This window comes from Orcinus orca, chromosome 3 (assembly GCF_937001465.1).
Source record: "Orcinus orca chromosome 3, mOrcOrc1.1, whole genome shotgun sequence".
NCBI classification, from domain to species: domain Eukaryota; kingdom Metazoa; phylum Chordata; class Mammalia; order Artiodactyla; family Delphinidae; genus Orcinus; species Orcinus orca.
The window spans coordinates 148770399-148795378 of record NC_064561.1 but is presented as its reverse complement, the minus strand read 5'-3'; the positions used below and the strand labels follow the sequence as shown (position 1 = coordinate 148795378).

Here is a 24980-nt window from a genome sequence, read left to right as displayed (position 1 = left end):
TATTGTAGTTTTGATTTGCATTTCTCTAATAATAAATGATGTTGAGAATCTTTTCATGTGCTTTTTGTCCATCTGTGTGTCTTCTTTGGAGAAATGTCTATTTAGATCTCTCCCCAAGTTTTGATTGGGTTATTTGTTTTTTTTGTTTTTTGATATTGAACTGCATGAGTGTTTGTATATTCTAGAGATTAATCCCTTGTTGGTTGCTTCATTTGCAAATATTTTCTTCCATTCTGAGGGTTGTCTTTTTGTTTTGCTTACGGTTTCCTTTGCTGTACAAAAGCTTTTATTCATTTATTTATTTGCGGTATGCGGGCCTCTCACTGTTGTGGCCTCTCCCGTTGCGGAGCACAGGCTCCGGACGCACAGGCTCAGCAGCCATGGCTCACGGGCCCAGCCACTCCGCAGCATGTGGGATCTTCCCAGACCGGGGCATGAACCCGTGTCCCCTGCATCGGCAGGTGGACTCTCAACCACTGTGCCACCAGGGAAGCCCTACAAAAGCTTTTAAGTTTAATTAGTTACCATTTGTTTTTTTTTGTTTTTATTTTCATTACTCTAGGAGGTGGATAAAAAAGCTCTTGCTGCAATTTATGTCAAAAAGTGTTCTGCCTATGTTTTTCTCTAAGAGTTTTATAGTGTCTGGCCTTACATTTATGTCTTTAATCCACTTTGAGTTTATTTTTGTGTATGGTGTTAGGGAGTGTTCTAATTTCATTCTTTTACATGTAGCTGTCCAGTTTTCCCAGCACCACTTACTGATGAGACTGTCTTTTTTCTGTTGTATATTCTTGCCTACGTTGTCATATATTAGGTTACCATAGGTGTGTGGGTTTATCGCTGGACTTTATATCCTGTACCTGTGATCTATATTTCTGTTTTTGTGCCAGTGCCATACTGTATTGATTACTTTAGCTTTGTAGTATAGTCTGAAGTCAGGGAGCCTGATTCCTCCAGGTCCATTCTTCTTTCTCAAGATTGGTTTGGCTATTCAGGGTCTTTTGTGCTTCCATACAAATTGTAAAATTTTTTTTTTCTAATTCTGTGAAAAATGCTATTGGTAATTTGATAGGGATTACATTGATTCTGTAGATTGCTTTGGGTAGTATAGTCATTTTCACAATATTGATTCTTCCAATCTAAGAACATGGTATATCTCTCCATCTGTTTGTGTCATCTTTGATTTCTTTCATCAGTATCTTATAGTTTTCTGGGTACAGGTGTTTTGCCTCCTTAGGTAGGTTTATTCCTAGGTATTTTATTCTTTTTGTTGTGATGGTAAATGGGATTGTTTCCTTAATTTCTCTTTCTGATCTTTTGTTGTTTGTCTCCATTTTAAATAATTTTTACTATAGGCATAATTTTATCATACAATAAAATAACAATATTTAAAAATAATTTTAGTTTCTATCAGCAGTTGACTAAGCCTTCTAGCATGAGAATAATTTTTACACTATTGTTATTTTTATTGTAATGGATATATTTACAGTTGATCTCATTATTTGCTGTGGTCATATTTTATAAAAAGTGTTTGCAAACACTGAATGAATACTCAATCATTGCTCCTAGGAGAAATATGGGAGTAAGTTCTTGTGAGCTTCTGCTCGCAACATTTTCATCAAATAATCAATACATATCATTGTTTTATGTATGTTTCCATATAAAAATACCTAATTTTTAAAAAAACATCTTTATTGGAGTATAATTGCTTTACAATGGTATGTTAGTTTCTGCTTTATAACAAAGTGAGTCAGCTATACATATACATATATCCCCATATCTCCTCCCTCTTGCGTCTACCTCCCACCCTCCCTATCCCAACTTTGTACTAGGTGGTCACAAAGTACCAAGCTGATCTCCCTGTGCTATGTGGTTGCTTCCCATTAGCTATCTGTTTTACATTTGGTAGTGTATATATGTCCATGCCACCCTCTCACTTCGTCCCAGCTTACCTTTCCCCCTCCCCGTGTCCTCAAGTCCATTCTCTACATCTGCGTCTTTATTCCTGTCCTGTCCCTAATTTAATATATATTGTTGTTTCATTAACATTGAACTCCCTGGCTATAGAACTATAACTCATGTCTTTATGAAGCTTATTTAACACACTTATTTTCTCTGTAAGGCATATAAGAGCCTTCTTTTGCTTAGGAGCACCAGACGACACTTCAGCACATGCTTGGAAGGCATTTTAAGAAGCAGTATCAGGGTGTTTTGAGCAATGCTGCAGCTGGGAGACCTGACGCTGACACCAAGACGCTTGAATTAGCTTTAGCAGAAGATAAATGGAGGAACCACAGAACATTAAGGATGATTTGGGAAGACCCAAGACCATGGAGAACTTGCCTTCTCCCTACAATGTTTTCCAAGGAGAGTTGCTATGGTGACAGACTATGGAGACTTTATCAAAATCCCAGGCTGTCGGGAGCAAGGTCTGGTCCATGGAGCTCACATGTCATCCTGTCATGTGGATAAGCCCTCTGAGAGAGTAGACGTTGGAGACAAAGTGTGGGTGAAGCTTATTGGCTGAGAGATGAAAAATGATAGCATAAATGTATTTCTCTCCATGAAAGTTGTCAACCAAGGGACTGGGAAGGACCTTGACCCCAACAGTGTTATCACTGAGCAAGAAGAGAGGTGGCCTTCCAGGATTACACTGGGCAGAAGATCACCCTTGAGGCTGTCCTGAACACTACCTGCAAGAAGTGTGGCTGTAAAGGCCACTTTGCAAAGGATTATTTCATGCAACCAGGTGGGACCAAGTACTCTCTGATACCTGATGAGGAAGAGGAGAAGGAAGAGGCAAAGTTAGCACAGTTTGAAAAGTCTGACCCCATGAGAAATTCTTCTAGAAAAAGAAAGAAAAGCAAAAAAAGAAACATAGAAAGTTATCTGACTGACAGCTCAGACTCTGAGAATGATACAGGCAAGAAGACAAGGCATGCGTCAAAAGACAGCAAGGCAGCAAAGAAGAAGAAAAAGAAGAAGTACAGTGAGGGAGAGTGCAAAGAGTAGAGGGGTTGGTTGAGAGAAGGAACCAGGAGCCTTGTGCCTTGAAGCCCTGGCTCCTGGAAAGACTCAGTCGTGAGAATATGGCCTCCCATCCCATTGACTTCTCTCCCATGGGAGATGGCTTCCCTTCGTGCCACAGGCAGGTTTCAGAGATAGATATCAAAAGCATCTGCCTGAACGAGTTGTTTCCTTATCACTCCTCATCCCTTTGCAAGTGACCCCTGCAGCTCACCCATTCATCCATCCAACTTCCTTCATTCAGCAGGAGTTCTATTACCCTCTCTAGCTGCCACTGCCAGAGCCAGATTCCAATACAGGAGTCCAAGCTAGAGCCACAGGTACTGTTTTGGAGGTGAATCTGGCTGTAGTTGCAGAACAGAGTGATTAGCCCTTCCCTGTTGGCCTGCCCAGATGTTAGGGCTGATTGGTGGATGATCTCTGCTGCATCCAACACAGGGACAGAGGGAGAACATGGGAAGAATTGGTGCTCACTTTTTCCATTCCCCCTAACATGATTCTACTATGTTAGAAGTGACAGCCAGAAAACATTGATTGCGGTGACTGAGCTTGTGTGTGACGTTCCTCCAGACCACTGAACCAGACAGCTCAAGCCAAGATCATTGCTTTGTTTTCTTTTTACTATAGTGTTAGTCAGTTGGTTCCATTTTAGGTCTCTGCTTAAATTTCTGGCACCAAAAAAAAAAAAAAAAAAAGAGTAATATCACCAACAAAAAGGACAAAAATGCAAAGAAGTTGTACTAAATAGACAATGAAAGAGATATTTGTTTACATTGCACCTAAAACGAGAAGGCAGAGTATTGTCTTGTTGACCTCAGCTGAGAATGTGATGTAGGATGCCTCAAATTTTTCACAGCTCTGTGTATGTCCACAAAGTACTACAAAAGCATCACAGATATTGTTGTTGGGGTTTATAAGTACATTTTAGTGAGTAGGTGAATGTGCAGATATGGGATCCCCAAATAATGAGAATAAACTATACTATGAAAACTCCATGATACATCCTGTTATTCAGGTTTTTCTGGGGACCTCAACAGCTAAGCAAATTATAATCAGTGCAGTTGTTATCATATTAGTCTTACTTGTTCTAAGAGTCATAATAAGCTATCTTATTTTTGGTATCCTTCTACTGCCCCAGTTACTTTCCTAGGATTCATCGTCTCTATCCTGTTACTATCATCAGCTCTATAGAGAATCTTATAATTTCTGGAAAAAAAAATTCAAGTCTTTGCGATTGAAGCCTGGAAATTATACTAAGCTACACATGCGTACAATTGGAAGACAGTGTTAAGAATGCTTTTGAACCTCGTTTAAATTCTGAAGTAACACAGATTTTCCTTCCGTTGCCCACAGCCTTCAGGATGGGGAAAAGACAAAACAGTCCTTAAAGAAATTTGCTTTGAATGAGTTCCTGCTTTAGTAAGGTTTTTAGACATGTTTTTTGAATAAAGCAATGTATATTTGCAAAAGCCTCTAAAGTTAGTTATCCAAGAAAAGTTCCACGTAACACAAAGGGAATAGAACTAGGATGTACTTAAAACAGTTCATCTTCCTAAGGTGGCTCTCAGTTATAATTCCATGTTGTGATATATGAAATGGAAATATTTTATTTGGTGAGAATTCATTCTTCTTTGAGGTTAATTATGAGAAGAACCCCAAATATCTTCTTTTCAAAATAATTTTTATTGTTCAATGACTGCACTTAAGTGTAAATTAATTTGAAATACATCCTGCTTCAAGAACCATCAGATTTACTTGGCACATTTTGATCTAGTTTTGTGCCTCTCCATCATTTCTGCATCACAGCATTGAAATATGATCAGGTGTTTGTCTTGAGTTTTTCCATTCTCCTCTTCTTTCTCATACATTTGGAGTCATTTTTAGATGTTAGGGTATACTCCAGAAAATGAAAGCTATTTTTACTACAAAACAGATGAATAGACAAACAAACAGCCCTTGCAGAAAATGATATATGTATTATTTATTACACTTAGAATGCCTCCAGGATGAATGTATGTGATTAGCAGAAAAATGTGAAATCCAGTCTTTGCCCTTTATGAAATCACTTTTGGATTTGCTTTAAAAATGTTCTTTATTCTTTAGTCATTAACCATGAATGCCTTAGGAATGAGAAGGTCCTGTTATTCCTTGGACTAAAAGGGCTCTGGGAGATGAGTGATAAATTATGTAGACTACCCAAGACAGTCAATTTTTGAAATGTACTAAAAAATGCCCTTGAGGAATGAATAAATTTGTGTCTTGTCTTCAGAACTCGGTGTACTTCTGTATTGGTTTCATATAGCTTTGGGAGATGGGCAAGCTATCCCTTTTCCAATCTGTAGAAGACATTAGTATCTGATAAATGAGAAGAATAATCAGCATCTTATATAGTCATTCAGGACACTCAAACTTATTATTACTATTGGAAATTAAATGGCTAACCTAAAAAAAAAGGAGTTTTATTTAATGGTATTGTAACTTTTTTAAGCCTACAGGAATGCTTTTATTTAGAACATTGGTTGTTTGTTCCTTCTTGAGTGCTTGCTCAGATGAGTTGAAAAGGTTTTCCAAAGGACTGGGAACAGATCTTAATATCAGCTTCCAAGTCTTTTCTCGAATCTCTTAACAGGGTTACATACAAAGAATTAGGTATCCCTGGATCTCATTCATAGCCTTGCTTTACCAGCATTTGGGACGGGATCATATGAGATGCTGTCAACACTAGCATGACCAATATATCATTGTGTAATAGGCTTATGACCTTGGTAAGCTTTTCTTGGCAGCCCAACATTTTGAAATATCTGCCAGATTTCAGGTCTGCTGATGCTGCCAAATGTTTTCATTAGGTCACCGTAGAACTCTGGTGCTGTTCTTTGTATTAAGAAGCAGAACTCACATTTGGAGTTATATACAGAAAGTTAGAGCTGGAAGTAGCCTTAGAAATTACCTAGTCTGGTCCTCATATTACTGATGAGGAAGCAGAGGTCCAGAGGAAGTGACTTGCCCAAGATCACAAAACATGTTAGTGGCAAAGCCAGCACTTAATAATCTGTTCCCTTGGGCTTCAGTTCCCTCTTATTAATGTCTGTTCCACTGTATAAAGGTTGTTCAAGTTTGCCGAATAGATGGAAGCAAAAGTGGTGAGCAGGTGGAAATAGGCCAAGTAGTGAGGTATAACTATTCATTATTCTCATTTAGATCATGGATTTAAAATCTTTTTTTTTGTTTTAGTATTTTTTTTTACAAGCCCAGGTTTACTTAAAGTTCACGCTTCAGTAGCTTTTTTCTGATTTTGTTGTTGTTGAGAGACAATGTAAATACAAAAATGCACAGATCTTAAGTATATATCTGAAATTTGTATAAATATATACATCCATGCATTCGTCAGCCAAATCAAGATATGAAACATACCCATCACCACAGAAGGTTTCCTGTGGCTCTTTGCAGTCAATCCACATCCTTTACCCCCACCAGAGGCCATCACTATTCTGATAGAAATCATTGCTTGTTTCTAGAATTCACATAAATGAACTCATACAGTATGTACTCTTTTGTTGCTGTTTTTGCTTGACAAAATACTTGGAAATTCTTCAAGTAGCAGTTGTATCAGTAGTTTTTTCCTTTTATTTTCTCCATAATATCCTTTTGTGTAAATTATACCACCATTTGTTTATCCATTCTCCTGCTGATAAACATCTGTGTTGTTTTCATTTTGGGCTTATTATGAATAAAATTGCTGTGAATATTTTTGTATAAGGCTTATTACTGACATATACATTTTGGTCTTGGGAATATACCTAGGAGTGGAATTGCTGAGTCATAAAATAGGTGATGCTTAACTTTCTTAGACACTGCCACACAGTTTTCCAAAGTGGTTGTACCTTTTTAAACTCCCACCAACAATATATGAATGCTTCCATTGCTCCACATTTTTGCCCCAACTTGATATTGTTAGTCTTAATTTTGGACCTTCTGGTTGGTATGTAGTGAGATCTCACTGTGGTTTTGATTTGCATTTCCCTCATGACTAATGATGTTGGGTACCTTTTTATATGCTGATTGGCCATTTATTCATTTAGGTTTATCTGTGAATGTCTATTCAAGGTTTTGCCCATTTTGAAAAATTGGGTTTGCCTTTTTTTTTCCCCTACTTACAGAAGGGTGAGATTTACTGAGTGTGGGTTTGTCTTTTTGTTATTAATTTATAAGCGCTCTTTGACAAGTGTATCTTATAAATATTTTCATCAGTGTCTAGCTTACCATTTCATTTTATTAATGATAATTTTTGATGAATAATTTTAAGCTTGGATAAAATGAAATGTATCCTTTTTTCTTTCATGGTTACTATTACTTGTGTTCTAATGTATTTTTCTCTAAGATTTTTTATCTCCTAAGTTTTTAAAATAAATTTTACAATATTAGCTCTTACATTAAATGCTTGACTCACTATCTGAATAGAATTCAATATTGCCACTTTCTTCTGAGCCCATGACCAGCAGAGAGAACAAAATGAAAAATTTCAGGTACAACTTCATGAATGTATAATGCATTGTAATATATTTGTTCTCTGATATATTGTATATATATCTATGCAGAAAGTCCTCTTTTCCTTACACTTCTTTCAAGTAACTAAGTAACCAGTGAGAAAGGCCTATTATCCTCAGAGGTATGATTTGCTCCTCCCCATATCATGTAATGAAAGTGGCAGTCCTTATTCCTGAAGTTCTTAGAGGTCTATAATTTGATATTAAAGCTCATGTGGCCTTTCCTCTGTTCATTTCAAACTTATATTTGAATATGCTACTCTAGCTCATTTATGAAGTCTAATGGCTAGTATTTATTTTTGATAGCCGTACGTGGTGTTTCTCATTCCACATTTGCAAATGTGAATTTAATCTATTATAATTAGGCAAATTTCCCCGCTCTGTATTCAGGAGGGCACAGCAGCAAGAATGGCCTTGTGCTACTGCACAGTTTATCATCACTTCCATCTCTTTTCTGATGTCATCTAACACCTTTCTATTGACTTTATAAAGTGCAAATCAAATTGCACTATTATTTTCTGTGTTCATAATTGAACAATCAAATCTATTCCACTTGGATTACTCTCAAGTCTATGTATGAACTCACTGTGCCCAGACTACATTCTTAGACCTGCCGTCTAAGCACAATAAGTATCCCATGATGCATTCTTCCAAACAAGAAGCAAGCAAACCAATTACTCTTCCTTCTTACATTCCAGAGCCTCTCAACAGGATGATCTTATTGTAACATCTATAACACATCTTTCTCGACTGACATATGCCTTTAGATATGCCTTAGATTTCATTGAAGTCTTTTAAAAGAAGACATGTATGGCTCCAGTCAACCTTTCCCTTTAATTTCTACTCAGCTCACTGTATATTGACAGTCATTAATAACATAATTTTCAAATGATGAAAATAAATGCCCATTATATACAACTTAGAATATAAAAAAGAAAATTTAAAATAAACATAATCCCACCCACCATTTGGAGACACCCACTGTGACTGTTTGATTGCAATTTCTTTAAATCTTTATTCTATAGGGTATTTACATTTACCTGAGAAAATTAGGAATTGGGTAAAATGAGGAAGAATTCCAGAATGAGGAAATAGAATAAAGCATACAAGAAGAAAAACTTAGGATGTAAATAAAACAATGCCTTTTCAAATTTACTTGGAAATTAGAATGTATAAATGAAAGCAGTAGGTGAGAAATTTTGCCATGTTGTTTGAGGACAGACTAAAGAGGGGTTTGAACAGCAAACAAGTCACTTCAGCCTCTACATGTTAGGGTTTAGGGAACAAAGCCAGTGGAGGGGATCAGCTGGAAGAAGATGAGATAGCCATAGAATGGATTGAAGATGTGCAGAGACTGGGGTCAACGAGACAGGAAACAGAACAATTTCAATTTCCAAGCATAGACGTAATAAGGATTTTTGAAGTGGGAGAATGATGGAGGAGGAAAGATACAAGAGTTATTTCAGTTTACTGTTAGGGGAAGGAAATGACGCCAAGTATTTGAATGTGGTTGTCCGGGTAGCAGAAAAAGGAAGTCAGGGAAAAAGAACGTTTAGGGGGAGAATATTTAGTTTAGAAATGTGCTAGAGGAAGTGTTTGGGCTTGGTAGATGTGGCTGCAGTTCCAATTCATCACTTAAGAGCTGTATGACAATGAGTACATTGTATAACCTCACCAAGTCTTTCTAAATTCACTAATCATATGTTAAAATGATGTTAATAGTACTTGTCTCAAAGAATTGTTCTGAGGATTATGATTTAGAATATATAAAAGAACTTAGTACTTTTGGGTATGAGGTGCAGTGGAATATTAGATAGTTGAGTAGATAGTTTTCTCTGTATTATTGGCATTTTATAAGAGGTCAGAACTGGGATACAGGCAGTTCAATGAGCTGTTATTGTCCTATGCTTACATTATTTCACTCTGTTGGGCATTGAATTTTTCCCAACTTTAGCTATTGCAGATAAATTAAAGTGAATATCTTTGTATACATAGTATCTTCCTTCTCTTAATTTAACTTCTCATTTTCCTCAGTACTTACTAGAGGGGAAAAAACCCAAATGGCAGAGTATCTGGTCAAATTTATGGGGTTTCATTTCCTGAAAAAATAACATTTGATTTTCTTACACATTCCAGAATTGTGCGTAGGCTCTCACTATACTAGTTAGATGAAAAGCTGAAATCCTAAATGTTCATCTTCCAACTTTTTCCAGCCTGTGGTTTGTCTTTGGATCAGCAGTAATTGCTGGGACAGCTATAATGGCTTCATTAATTTTTTGTTTGTGTTCTGTGTTCTTTATGCAGTGATGGAAGAAATGCATCTCCTGTGTCAAAATCTAAATGTGCTTGTCTGAACTGAACAACTGCATTTGATATAAACATTCCTGATCGAAAAAGCAAAATGCACTAATGCATTTCCGCATAATCATCAGGGCAACAAAACTGACATTTAGCCGAAACCATTACACCAGTTTCAAAATCAGGAATATTTATATTTAAATTTATTTTTTAAGCTGCATTGTCAACAATTTTTGTATTATCAGATGCCAAAAATTTGCATTTTCAATACTACATACATATTCACAACTGACAGCTAATCCAAAGAACCAGTTAATTGTGCTTTATTAAATTGTAATTTCTAAAGGATAGTTAACATCTTAGAGATACTTTTTGAAGAATTTGTTCAGTCACTGTTGTATGTGTATTTCAAATTACCTCTGCTTTCAATCTTATGTCCCATATTCCGGTTTTAAGACAAAATTTCTAGTTTATGTCTTTGCAGTTAAATCTGTCAGTGTTCTGACATATATAAAATACTTCATGAAGGTTGGTGGCATCTTTAGGCTAGGCCATGCCAGTCTACTCTATATTGTTCCACTGTAATAAATGTGCTGCCAGAGCCTGCTGAGTTGATTTTTAAAACATTTCGATGGCATGAGCCAAATTTCCTCCTTCTAACTTTCTGTATCTTGTGCTCTGCATGGAGTGGGTTTCAGTTGAGGATGATAATGATGATAGTGGTGAATAATGTCACATTTATTAAAGTAGTATTTTATAAAGCACTCTATGAAAGTACTTTATTAATCTTATCTCCATAAGAACTTTATGATGTTAGTACTATCATCTCTGCATTAGAGTTGAGAAAACAGAATTAAAGGAGTTAAAGAGCTTCCTCAACATCACCTATTCAGTAAGTGGTAGAGCTCAGACTAGAGCAAGCTCTCTGGTTCCAAACCCCTCTGAATAAACAACTCACTTTATTGTTTATCATAATATACTATATTATACATATACTCAATTAACTGAATAGACATCATAAATATTCATGTATCATAAATATAAACATCATAAATATACACACTATATCATAAATATATTAACAGAAAACTAAGTTGTCCTCCAACAATCTACAAAAGATTAAAGCTTCCTATAGAGTTCTGTTGCTTCTAGCAAACATTTTCATGCTCAAAGGCTAAGCAATAACATAACTTTGAGGACTTTTATAACATTCATTGTCAATTTCTCAGTCCATTATAATTGCTTTATATTTGAACAGTGGGTTAATTAAACACACACATATACGTATACATGCCTCACAATGTCTTTTAACCTTGCCTTTGTAAAATTGAGTACATTTTAATTTGAAATTACAATTAACCCTTGAACAACATGGGTTTTGAAGTGCATGGGTTCACTTATACATGGATTTTTTCAGTAAGTACCTACTGTGCTACACAGTCTGCACTTGGTTGAATCCATGGATGCACAGTCATGAATATGGAGGGCTGACTGTAAAGTTATTGGCAGATATTCAGCTGTTGGGTGGATGGGCACACCTAATCCCTGCATTATTCAAGGATCAACTGTACATATTGTCCAGAATTTAATTAAAATATATAATAGTTACCAAAAATGTGATATTGTTAAAAAATGAGTATTTGGTGTTATTTTCTCAGTGTTTATCTATTGTTTATTTTCAGACCTTACAGTAAAACTCTGTTCAAAATATATCCCTTGGGAACCTTCTAATTGCCTTATTAGGTACTCCTTAAACTTAGAGCTTTCCTCTAGGTCTGTTAATATTTTCATTGTTCACAGCCTTACAAAATTTTAACTAGGATGTAACTGCTTTGCATATGGCCTAATCATTACAGTGTTCCCACCATAGACTATGGGAATTTAGCATCTGTTAAAGGGTTATTGAAAGAGCCCCTCCTGTTAGAGTATTTACGACCCCAGCAGGTTAAACTATGTCCCATTTCTGAGACATCGAAGAAGATTATAGGAATTAATTTTGTTGTAAATCTATGATAGTTTGCAGATGTACTCTTCAATATCTATTTTCTGAATTGAAAGACATGTTATTAGTTATTTTTAAAGATTAACCTTAAGATTAGCAATTAGATATCAAAATTATTCTATAAGTATACTTAAAACATATCATACCTATACATCAGGATTTGACTGTACTCACTTTTAAAGTCAACAAACACTGCCTCTTGGACATATATACACTACCAAATGTAAAATAGGTAGCTAGTGGGAAGCAGCCACATAGCACAGGGAGATCAGCTTGGTGCTTTGTGACCACTTAGAGGGGTGGGATAGGGAGGTTGGGAGTCAGGGAGACGCAAGAGGGAAGAGATATGGGGACATATGTATATGTATAACTGATTCACTTTGTTACAAAGCAGAAACTAACACACCGTTGTAAAGCAATTATATTCCAATAAAGATGTTAAAAAACAAAAAACACTGCCTCAACAGACTAACCCAATTTATATCAGTTTGGGTAAAAATTATGTATTTACATTTGGCAAATTTCTCTAAAATTATTCTGCTGCATAAGTCATATGTTTATATGGATTTCAGCAGATTTTTATTTAAAGTATTTAATATTCCCCAACTCAAAGAGAAAACCCCAAGCCCATTAATATTTTTCAATGTAACTTTTGGGTCTTTTATTTGATCTCTTTTTTGTATCATTGGAATGAATTGTATCAAGTGTTTCTGCTTCTCCAGTCATCTTAGATTTATATAAAAAGGTGCTAGAAGACTTAAATTACAAATTGCAAATCTTTTCATGAACAATTCTTAGTTTTGTGGAGGTGGGTATATAATGGTAGTCTGAAAATTTTGGAGTAAGTTTTAGCTACTTCCCTACCACTCCCTCCCTGGTTTAATTAAAGTAAGTTTTAGGCAAAAATCTGCAACATATACAGAAGTTTATTAAGCTCACAGTTATTAGTAAGCAAGCAAAAAATAGTTTATACACCTTATTCCACAAGCTTGATGAAATTTTGATTTCTGTCCTTTTTGGAGCTCTGCCTACCATCTTGCATGACAGATTATTTGAGGGAGACACAACTGAGTTCTGGCACTGAGAGCAAAAGTGCCCTGATACTGGTATGCTGAGAATAAAAGTTTAAAGGTGATGGCTTTATCTATAAATAATGCACTAACCATATTTCACATTGGAACAAAGATTAACAAAATTTCATTTTTGTAAAAATATAATCAAATTTAAAACTTCATGTAGAATTTGGAGAAAGGAATTTTGAACACATAACCCCAGTAATTTTCTTTAATTCCTCCTAATCCAAGCTTTTGTGATGTCTGTAAATTACATGTAAATGTCTCACCATAGTGTGGTGATATATATATATATATATATATATATATATAAAAAATATGAGTCTCTCTCTATATATATGAGTCTATACATAAATATATATTAAATACTATATATTAACTAGTTTAAACTTTAAGCATGAGGCTAAACCTAGAGAGGTCAGTGCTATATCACGTGGTATAGTGAGGCCTTGTGAGCAGGAAAAGCAAATCTATGGTAATAGGTGTTTATTCCATGATCATGAACCACCGAATGTCATCAAGTGGTAGGACACTTCTAGGAATAGTGCCATACCAAGGGTTCACATTGGTCTCTGTTGCTGGCAAGTTAGATCAACCTTGGTAAGTGGGAGTCATAGTCACTGGGCACATGCATAGCCTTCAGCTCTACCACTGAATAGCTGGTTCATGTGCTCATTGTATTGGCACTGGGTGGTTGTAGACAAAGGTTGGCCAACGTCAAATGGTCAAGACATTTTGTCTACTAGTATGCAGAGTGTATAGTGCCTCTTCCATGGTGAGTAGTTTCTGGTTGGCATTAATGTATAATACAAAGATCTTTTCCCTTTGTGCCCATTTTTCAGATGTCGGTCCACACGCCAGACCTTCTTACCTCTAATCTTCCAGGCTTTTTGCTTCTAGGTTCCCGACTTGCTGGCCAGGTCACTTGCTGCTGCCCACATGCTTATGTTTATTCTAACCCTACACAGTCTGATAGGGTAGCCACTAGTCCATATATCTAATTGCTATTGAGCTCTTGAAGTGTGATTGTCCAAATTGAGATGTACTGTAAAAACAGAATACAGACCAGATGTAGAAAAGTTATTATGAAAATAAAGCATCTCACTAATTTAAAAATATTGATTATATGTTAAACGATAACATTTTAGATACATTGGGTTAAAGAAATATTTTTTACATGTGGGTATAGAAAATTGAAAACTACATTTGTGGCTCACATTAAATTTTTATTGGACAGCACTGTTTTATGCATTTAAAGGAGATGACCCAAATCTCTGCATATTAGGATTTTTCCCTAGCCACTGTCTTTCAAAACCACTCCTGAGGGACTTCCCTGGTGGTGCATTGGTTAAGAATCTGCCTGCCAATGCAGAGGACACGGGTTTGAGCTCTCTTCTGGAAAGATCCCACATGCCGCGAAGCAACTAAGCCCATGCGCCACAACTACTGATCCTGCACTCTAGAGCCTGCGAGTCACAACTACTGAGCCCGCATGCCACAACTGCTGAAGCCCACATGCCTAGAGCCCATGCTCTGCTACAAGAGAAGCCACCGCAATGAGAAGCCCACGCACCGCAACAAAAAGTGGCCCCCACTCACCGCAACTAGAGAAAGCCCACGCACAGCCATGAAGACCCAACACAGCCAAAAATAAATAAAAATTAAACAAAAAAACCCACTCCTGAGTGGGACTGTGACGCAGATTCTAATAATTTCTGGTCTTCACCTACTTACCAGACATATCCACCCGTAATCCAAGTTTAGTTTTCCTCATGCTCCTTAGGGTGATTCCATAGTAGTCCCCCTTAATCTATCACTGTGAACTGAGACAAAGGCGTTGATGCAACTGAGATGGGTGACATGGGGTCTGGACTACCCTACTCTTGCAGGGTCCTGCTCATGCTTGGTCCTGGATGTACCATTTCTGTATTATGATGGAATATTCTTGGCCTGCCTGACTTTATGACTTAGTCCATAGGACAGTTCCAGGTGCATGGTCACTTCTGTCCAGGTGTTCTAGCATTCCATCATTACCAGCATCCAGTAGCATGCCAGAGGCTATTTCTCTAATAGTGTGTAACTCTCCACTGCAGATGTCACGGACCTCCTCCAAAACCCCGGGAGCTTACTTTGTCATTCTCTCACTGGGGCTTGCCATAAAATCCACACTAAATTTTTTTTCCATCACTGCTGCCTCCAGCACCACAGTGTCTGCTGGATAGTATTGGTCCAAGTGGCAGTGCTGCTTTCATTGTAGTCAGACTTTGTGCAGAGCTCTTTCCTGCTACAGACCCCACTCAAAGCTAGTGGTCCTCTATGACACCCATATATGGGCTAGAGCAATATTTCTAAGTGTGGACGGTGCTGCCTCCAGGTCTTCTGCTTCCTTCTTCATGGTAGGGAATGGAAGATGAGGCAATTTTTTCTTTTACTTTGGAGGGGATATCATGGCATCCTTAAACAGTGGAGCCCTAAAATATATTGAAATTACAGAGGCCTAAATCTCCACAAAATTTGTCCCTACTATCTGGAATATGTGTATCTCATTAAGGCCTTGCTCACAACCTCACTGATATAATGGATCATTATAATCTGTGGGATTGACATGCTGATGGATATCTGTCTATAGGCTCCATATCTCTTTGGATAAAATTATGACAGAGGACAACATAGGCCAAACTGTAAATAAATAGTCTTGTTAATTACCTACATATGGAAACGATTTCTAATCCCCTTTCTTGATTTAGACAGAAAGAATGCATTCCTGATATCAGTGGCCACATACCATGTGCTGGGACCATATTAATTTGCCCTAGCAACAATATCATGTCTGCTTGGCAGCTGCAATCAGAACTAACTTCTACTTGGTTGAGCTTGCAGTAGCACAAAATCATTCTCCAGGACCTATCTTGTTTCTGCAGGGTCCAGACTGGTGAATTAAATGTGAATATTAAATGACTATTACTGTGCATCCTTTAGATATTTAAAGGTGGCATAAATCTTCACCATCTTCTTTGTGATACTGCTTTTGATTTACTATTTAAGCTCAAGTATGTGCATGGGCACATTCAAAAGCTTCTACTTGGCCTTATGCATAGTAATGACTCTCATCCCATAAGCTCAGGACCCAGTGCCTTTTTTTTTTTTTTAAGAAGATGTTGGGGGTATGAGTTTACTAATTAATTTATTTATTTTTGCTGTGTTGGGTCTTCGTTTCTGTGCGAGGGCTTTCTCTAGTTGTGGCAAGCGGGGGCCACTCTTCATCGCAGTACGTGGGCCTCTCACTATCGTGGCCTCTCTTGTTGCGGAGCCCAGGCTCCAGACGCGCAGGCTCAGTAGTTGTGGCTCACGGGCCTAGTGGCTCCGCGGCATGTGGGATCCTCCCAGACCAGGGCTTGAACCCGTTTCCCCTGCATTAGCAGGCAGATTCTCAATCACTGCACCACTAGGGAAGCCCCCCAGTGCATTCTTGTACATCAATCTCAACTATGTATTTGGGGTTTGGAGAAATACCCCTGAGTGGGTCTGTGAACCCCAGTAGACCCATTGAATATCAGACTTTGGCCAGGATCCTATGTATTTCCTAGCTCCCCAAAGCCCCCACCCTACCAGATGCAAAATAATGATATTTTGGGTCTCCAGGTATCAATGTCACCTTGGACCCTGTGCCAAATGTCTTCTAAATGTCAGGGTATTACCTTTCTCAGTGTACAATCGCACAAATAAATGGCTCTAGGTCCCCTTGAAGAGCTGGAAAAATCCATTAGTGTTTACTTGCCATGGTGTTCTATGACCATTTCCCTTGGGGATCTGGGGATTGGATCTTTTATCAACGAATCCTGGGTTTGAAAACTAACTCAGGTCCAGAAATGGGGTAAGGAATTAAGAACTTTTATTGGGGCAACTGCTCATTGGCTCTTGGGTTCTTTGGATTATACATACTTAGTTCCTTTAATTATCCATCTAGTTAATTATCCGTCTAGTTTGCCCCTAGAATGCTGTATTCTATTAACTCTATTATTCTCTACAGGTGAGGCCCTCTTGGCTGCCACTCAGAGTTGTTGGTCCTTACCATAATTACAACACACTGGTGGCTGGTAGTTAAGCCACTTTACTTGACTGCTGTTGCTTTGGGGTGCTGGTTGCTTCATGGCTATCAGTGATCCCAGTTCTGTGAAAGCCTTCCCTACCATTAGCCCTGGCCTACAGAGAAGAGCCACCACTCAGTTTCTTAGTGATATTGGTGCCTTTCTCACCAGTGCATTCATGTGGCCTTGGTGAATGGTGTGACCTCAGATTTATGGTTCCTCCTGTGGAATGTAATCCTCTGGTGAGTCTTTGGCCTTAAGAAACATGTCCACTCTAGCATGCTAACGTCCTTGATTCTTTTAAACCTGTCTACTGTCTGCCACAGTAATTCTGGCATTTCAACTTTTCCAGCATGGGCCATTGCTTTTTTCAGACTAGGAGACATCCTAGCAGAACATTTGTACCATCCCCTGAGGTTCTTACTATGGTGTTAAATCTTTTAATTGAGGAAACTACCACCATACCAATAAAATGTTCCTTATATAGTCTGATGTTCTGGCCCCCTTAATTTGGCAGGTCACCAAAAACAATTATCTGGCTTTCGTAGTTAATTCTCAATTGTCTGTTTATTCCTCTCAGCTTTTCAAGATCAAGCCTTTAACTCAGTAACAATCATCTTAGTATTCTTGGATTTATCATTTCTTCCATGTATTTCTAACTCCTTCATTTCAGCAACTTGCCACTGAATTCCCCTCCATAGGCAGGTCAACAACAATTGGATGGCCACCTCATGCAAGGGGTCAACAGCATAATTTACTCTTGGGGCTGGAGTTCTCATTATCAAGCAGATACTGAGTGAACTAGTCCGCAAATTCCATTTTACCACCTGCTTTTCTGGATTTCCTGTGGTGCGAACTGTCACAGTTTTGAGTTCTCCTGGAAGCAGACTCTGAGATGGAGTTAGAAATGGAAAAAGTTCCATTAAAATGCAAACTTAAATGATATTTAAAAATAACTTTGGCCAGCTTTGGTTGTTTTACTAGGGAGAGGGTCAAAAGAGCTCCTCACACCATCATTATGAAAGTGGATCTTCCCTAGAATTTATTTGCTGTAATCCCTTTACAAGTACAGCTTATATTTTCCATCTTTCATTGTTCATACATGGTTTATAGATTAAAAAAAAAGGGAGAATGAGAAAAAATATTTATCTTTGAACTCAAAAGTTAATGTTCTATATTGACAAAATATCATAACTTAGTATTTGCTCTATGGTACAAATAATTTATCATTTTTAAAATGTGAAAATGTTGAAAGTATTGCATGACTTGGTCCAAAACTTTTCCTTTTAGTGTAGTGGACATGCCTTTGGTGTTGAAAGGCATCAGACAAATAATTGTTTTTCTAGATATTTTCTAAGTTGAGTAAGACTAGTTCTGACCTATATATCAAAATAAACATTATTTTGCTTTTGACAAAATCCAATCACCACCTTATTTTCTGAAGAGTTATTCCGTGAATTATTAAATATGGTAATATATATGGTAAAGCTTTCAGATATCTAAGAGAATTTTGTTATTTAATATTTTTCTTGCATAACTCATTTTTAATTTTTACTGGAAACAGAAAGTTTTGGAAAATAGCAGTAAGAAAATGCCAGTTTTCCTGAAACCGACCCTAGCCCTAAGCATTTACATACATAAAAGTGCCACAGTTTATGAAAATAGAAAATTCAGTCAATTTGCTTGGATTTCATCAAAACACTTTCTCCCCATTGAAGCATTTGAATATTGAAGACACTAATTTTCACTTAAAATGTATTCAATGTACTTTGACTACAGCTCACTGGAAAGCCAAAATTTAAACCATATGTTAATGAATAGGAATACAGATCACAGAAAGGATATTGCTCGTAAACTAAAATTCAGTGGCTGTTCTTACTCCTCCTTTGTTTGCTAAATAGGTCTCCTGACTCCAAATATGTTGTAATTACTTAATATATTTTGCTAGATGAAATGATCCAAATGAAAAATATTATGTTTTGAAGATGAAGTGATGATGGTAGTCCTGTAATCCTCATTGTTTCAGAGTTGCTTTGATTGTGTCTGGTCGGAAAATCTGATTTTTTTTAAAAGTGAGAACTATAAAATTACATAATTCTAATTAGCAATGTGAACTGATCAGTTACTGGAGTCATACAACTTTGAATAAGTTACTTAAATTCTCTGAGCTTCAGTTTCCTCATCTATAAAATTGTGAAAATTCTATGTATTTGGCACAATTAAATGTAAGAAAATATATGAAACCTGGCACAATATCTGGCAATTTGTATGAACTCAAAGTTCATGTCTTCTCTCCTTCCAGTTAAGCATGGCAAAATAATCTTGTTTAAAATATCATTCGTTTTTTTCACATTAAAACTTCAATAGTTTAGCAGTTGAATGTTAATTTTGGCAGATGCAATTATTTGTGTGTGTTTCTGATTTAATAGCATAATGTGTTATGTTTTTCTAGAGGGTTATGGCAGGTAAGTGAACAAGAAAATCATATGAATGTGTACATTCTGTAAATAAAGGAAGAGTTTGAAAAATATTTGGAGCAGTTGGCATCATTGGCATCTGTTGAGATGGAGGCTTTCCTTCAGTTTTAATTTCTTCAGCAGATATTAATTGCATACCTAGTGTGTAGTAAGTCAAAGACGCAGTGGTGAAGAAACTAAACATGGTCCTTGATCTAATGGAATTTACTGTAATAGTGAGAGAGATATTAACCAAATGTCAAGAAATTAAATATAAAATTGCAATTGTGAGAAGCACCATTAATGACAGATGACTGGTGCTTTGAGTGCATACAATAGAAGGTTTTGACATAGGAAGGTGAGGAAAGCGAGGAGCTGAAGATTGAGCTGATAAATGACAACTCAATAGGACCTATTTACATAAATAGAGGTGGAAATGGAATCCTAATAGAACAACACGCATCAAGTCCTCAATGTGAGAGTCCATGCAACACATACATGAGACCTAAAATATACTAGTGTGGCCAAAGTATAGAGAGGAAGGAAAAGATGATGAAACTTTAGAAATAGTCATCCTCCTAGACTATGCTAAGAATGTTTATCCTTATTATAAGTGCAATAGGAAACAATTAAAATAATTGAAGCAAGGGAGCGGGTCAAGCATAAAGTAGATGACAATCAAATTACCATATTCTACAGAACACTCTGGATGGGTAAGGGTAGATTTATGTAAACCACTCAGCTGTCTCTCAGCAGAGCAGGAGTGGAGGTGTCAGGGGAGATGAACTAGGTAGATGGCAATGGAGGGAGTGGATGGAATAGAGAAAGTGATGGCAAGGAGAGAGATTTAGAAGGTAAAATCATCAGGCCTTTGGGATATGTAGGGTGAGAAAAAGGAATCAAGGATCACTTTAGGTTTTTGAATGGGATAACATTTCATTTAATGTAGAATTTGTCATCTTTAAGGCTAATATGATATCTTGAATCATGACTTACTCTGTGGAGAAATTAATCATTGTTAGATCATGAGATTTCTGTATTAGTGATACATTTGATGTTTTTTTTAGATAAGTATATTAGTATATTTTTCATTCTAAATTACTCATTTCTAGTTCTGTCAGTATTAACCTGTTTAAATTTGGTAGTATTAGATAATTACTAAAGCTATTTTCTTATATTCTGTGAAATTACGGCTGTTTGGAAATGTGCTCAGCAAAACGGAAAGTTGTTTACCTGCACTATGTTCATTAAAAAATTAAACATAATTTAAAAAGCAAAATCTTCATTGATGGCATCTCCTTCTCTGCCTTAATCCTAGAAAATTCATCTTTCTAAAAAAAGGTGCATCTATTGCAAAAAAGTTCATATTTCTATGTATGGTGGTAATTTTATGATTTTGAGAGATTTTTTAGAACCCAGTCCAAGAGCATTTGCTATGGTCTCTGTTAAGTCGGTACTATTAGAAGAAAACCTAGAAGGTGGTCTGGTAATGGAATTAAGCAGCAGCATATGCTCCTCTGGAAAGAAAACACTGATAGGAAGAGTTAAAACTTTAATGCAAAGATCTGATTATTGCAAATTCAGCTAATCAGAATGGCTAGGGAATTGGATATCTTGATACTGGCATTTTTTGATTAATTGAGGAAAAAGTGTTTTTTTAACTGTTTGATGCTGTACATTTTAATAAGATATAAAAATCTATTTTTTGTCTTAATAAACAGAGCACAATGACCTTGGATTGAAATTTCCTTGATCCTACAGGATCCAGGATCATTTCTATAAACTTCAGTTATCATTGCATATTTTGATATTATTGTGGTTGTGGAAGTCATAAAGACTTGATTCAAACCTACATTGACTTCAGGATATACACTGAAAGTTACGTTAAAAAAAATAAAAAACACAGACATAAGCTTGTTTTCTTGTCTCTCTGATTTAAATGGGGAAAGCAAAAAATGTGGCTAATTGAAGATTCTGTTAAGTGAGACTTTTTTCTTATTTTCCCAGTTTTATTGAGATATAATGGACATATAACATTGTGTAAGTTTAAGGTGTACAACATGATGATTTGATACATGTAGATGTGCTGTATGCCTAATATTGGAAATAAGAAATCTCAATACAGAGATCCAGAAATTCCAATAACTAAAACATTTCTAATCATGTACGAGTGATTATTCGTTATGTGAATAGCATCAGAAATGTTGATTCCATACTTTTGTTCTTAGATTGGGATTGATCTATATGGTATAGTAATAATTTATTCAGTGAGCACAAGTTTAGGGCCCGCTTCTAAGAACAGTGAAAATTTGTGTTTTTTTTTTTAAATTGACGCTACACCCAGCTTAGCTACTTCAAATCTAGTCAAATCACACTTAAAAAAAAAAAAGGAAAAAGATTTCTATTTTGAATGTCTGTTCCCACAGTCCTTTAAAATTAAAAGTAATCTCCCATGTTTGCTGTAACATATGGGTAGTCCTTCCATATTGTTTTAACAATGGCTCACAGGCAGTAATAGTTTTATCTTTTAGATATCTTCAGATAGCTATTTGACATCAAAGGCTTACTTTTTCATAGATATGAATTAATTCATGAATTTGAAATTTCTTAGCTACATATTCAACAAATATTTATTGGATGCCTGTTATATACCAAACATTGTTCTAGGTTAGTTGTGATCTATCATGATTAAATATATTCTAATGTTAAATATTTGTTTAGTATAATATGTTATTGATATATATATTTAGTAAATAATATAATATTTAATATCTGATATTTCTTTATATTTATACATATCCAGTATAAATAATATGTTAAATATATATAAATGAAATGTAGATTTAAATCTATATATATGGTACATAGATATATTTCTGTAGCAGTAGGAAAATAGACTTTTGGCTGTTCAACTCAGGACTCATGAATTCCCTTGGCACTGTAAACTATTTTGTTCTTATCCTCTCAAATAAAATCATGTCAACATTTGAGGTACAGACTGAAGAATTTGGAAGGTGGGGGATAGTAAAGAGAAGGAGAAGATTATAAGAATTAGGGCTATAAATTCTGGGGAAAACTATTTCTGTTTCAGGGGCTTTTTAGCCTCAAGGTTCAATGTATGAAATAACTCAAGGCAAGTTTCCCTTACATAGTACATGGGGGTTTAAAGGTAATTATGGATAATTATATCAAATATGAACCAAGTATTTCACTACTTGGATATACTGCCGCTCTTGCAATATGCTACAGGATTAATAGGGCTAAATTCTAAGTGAATTTAGAACACCTGCCTGTAAAACATTAGTAGTTGCTCTAGAATTAATTACAAATTAGCCTATGAATTTTTCACATATTATTACATTTTGTTTCCCTTGTACCAGCAATACATCTCATATTCAATTATTCTAAAAGAGTAAGTAGTTTTCTCTAACTAAAATACTATTGATAGCCCATTTATACTATTTCATTCTTTAAGGAAATCTGATTTTTTCACAGGCAATTTATGTTCAGAAAATAGATAAACAATAAGAAAACAAAAAACTTGTATTGCTGGAGGCCAATGTTTTGTTTGCAGAAGTTCTTTTAATGTATGTAAGTGTTGGAATCATTTAAAATATTGTGTCACATGTATATACTATTTAATAACTTATTGAACATTTACTTCATTATTCTTTAAGATTAAATATATTAACTTCCTTTAACATTAACATGAAATTTTCTAAATTCACAATTTCTTCTAGAGTTTTAAAAGATATTAGCCTTCAAAATTCACAGAATTTTAAAATACATTCTACCCATATGCAACTAAGAAATTGCCAAACCAATATGTATATTTTTAACCATGTGGTGAGAAAGCGTTGCCTTTGGCTGAAACTATTCTTGCCAGTTTTGAGGCCACAGAGTAAAGCTTTATGTTTACTAGCTGATAAAAATCAATTGAATTCAGGAGACTTAACAGGCCCTAAGCAATCCCTGGTGTTCCAGATCCACACCATAAAGATTATGAGGGCTACTACTTCTCCATGGTTTTACCATGTGTCATCTTAAGCAAGATGAAGAATTTGGTTCTTGTTTTCTTGTGGTTGTAAGAAACTATATGATGAGTTTCTTCCAACATAGTTAGTATTTGGGTGCTGTGATGGCTCCCCAAGGTGAATGATTATAGGTAGCCTTGCCTGAGTCTCTTATACTGTCCTAGCCTGTGTGTTTTTCTCTCCCATCCCGTGTGGCTATTCATCATGAATAGAATAAAGTCAGCACTAATTGTTTTGTTTGTGATGGTGAATTCTACCAAACCTTCGTTCTTTCTCTTCTGCCACATCTTTCTCACCATTGCACAAACTATACACACTATGTTTATCCATTCAGACAGGCTATATAGATTACTCTGTAGTAACAAACACCCACGTCTCACAGCTTTAAACAACAAAAGTTATTCTTGCTCATGTTATGTGTCCATCATGGATTGACTGGAGATGCTGACCCATGTTATTCTCACTCGGATCGTAGACTGAGAGAGTAAATCTCTGGAAACTGGCCAGTTGGTGTGGCACAGCAAAGGAAGAGCATGGTGAATCATGTACTAGTTCATATAGACACCCAGACTGCCATTTGTCACATTTCATTTGCTGAGGCAAGTCATATGGCCACACACAACTGTAAGGAAGCAGATAATTGCAATCCTCCATGTTTCTGGAAGGAGAGACATAAGTATTTGGTGACCAGCACTAAAGACTACCTCAGTCCCCCTTCACCCTCCCAACACCCTGCATGAAGGGATATAAATGTATGAAAGATTTGAAACTTAAAAATATCCTATGGTTTTACTCTATATGATAAGAAAAACAAAGAATAATACGCTGAAATAGCCATTTGTCTTTTTAATCAATAAAATAGCAATATCAGTTTCTCAAGTCATTCCAAGTATTCTATTATTTGGATGATATTCTGGAAGCTTTTGGAACTAAAGAGTAGATTATATTTACAATTAATTTGAGGTATTAGCATACAATAACTTTTGGAGAGAAAATATGTGATATTTGGACCTGGATGACCCTCCGCATGGAATGGGATAAACTGGTCTTGAAGCTGTGTCTTAATGTACTCCCTTCATGGAGCTTTCCTTCAATAGTGTAACCTGTGGTTCTGTTGCTCTGGAGAAAGGTTTCCATCTCTGAAGAATCAGTAATAGCTACACAAATAACCTTGACTTTGAGAAGGAAATTTTCCTGAATACTGTGTGAAAGGGATAATTACAAGTACTTTTAGCATTTCTTTTGCTTAATGCTTTCTAATCAGCCCCATGGGAAGTAGATTTTGTTATGAGCTTTCCATTTGGTCCTTATTACGATAGACCACTCTGCATCATTTAACACTCTTGGCCACTCCCACTGTCTTGAATCGTTGTCCCCTCATGGGTTCCATGATATTGTTCTTTCCTGTCTTGCTAGACACTCTTACTCAAATTCTTTCATTTGCTTGTCTTCCTGTCC

The 24980-nt window shown here is 36.2% G+C and overlaps 1 pseudogene; it reads left to right on the top strand.

Annotated features, from left to right (window-relative positions):
* Positions 1–2321: 2321 nt before the first annotated feature.
* LOC101283471 (zinc finger CCHC domain-containing protein 17-like) lies at positions 2322–3012 on the top strand (annotated as a pseudogene).
* The last annotated feature ends 21968 nt before the right edge of the window (positions 3013–24980 follow it).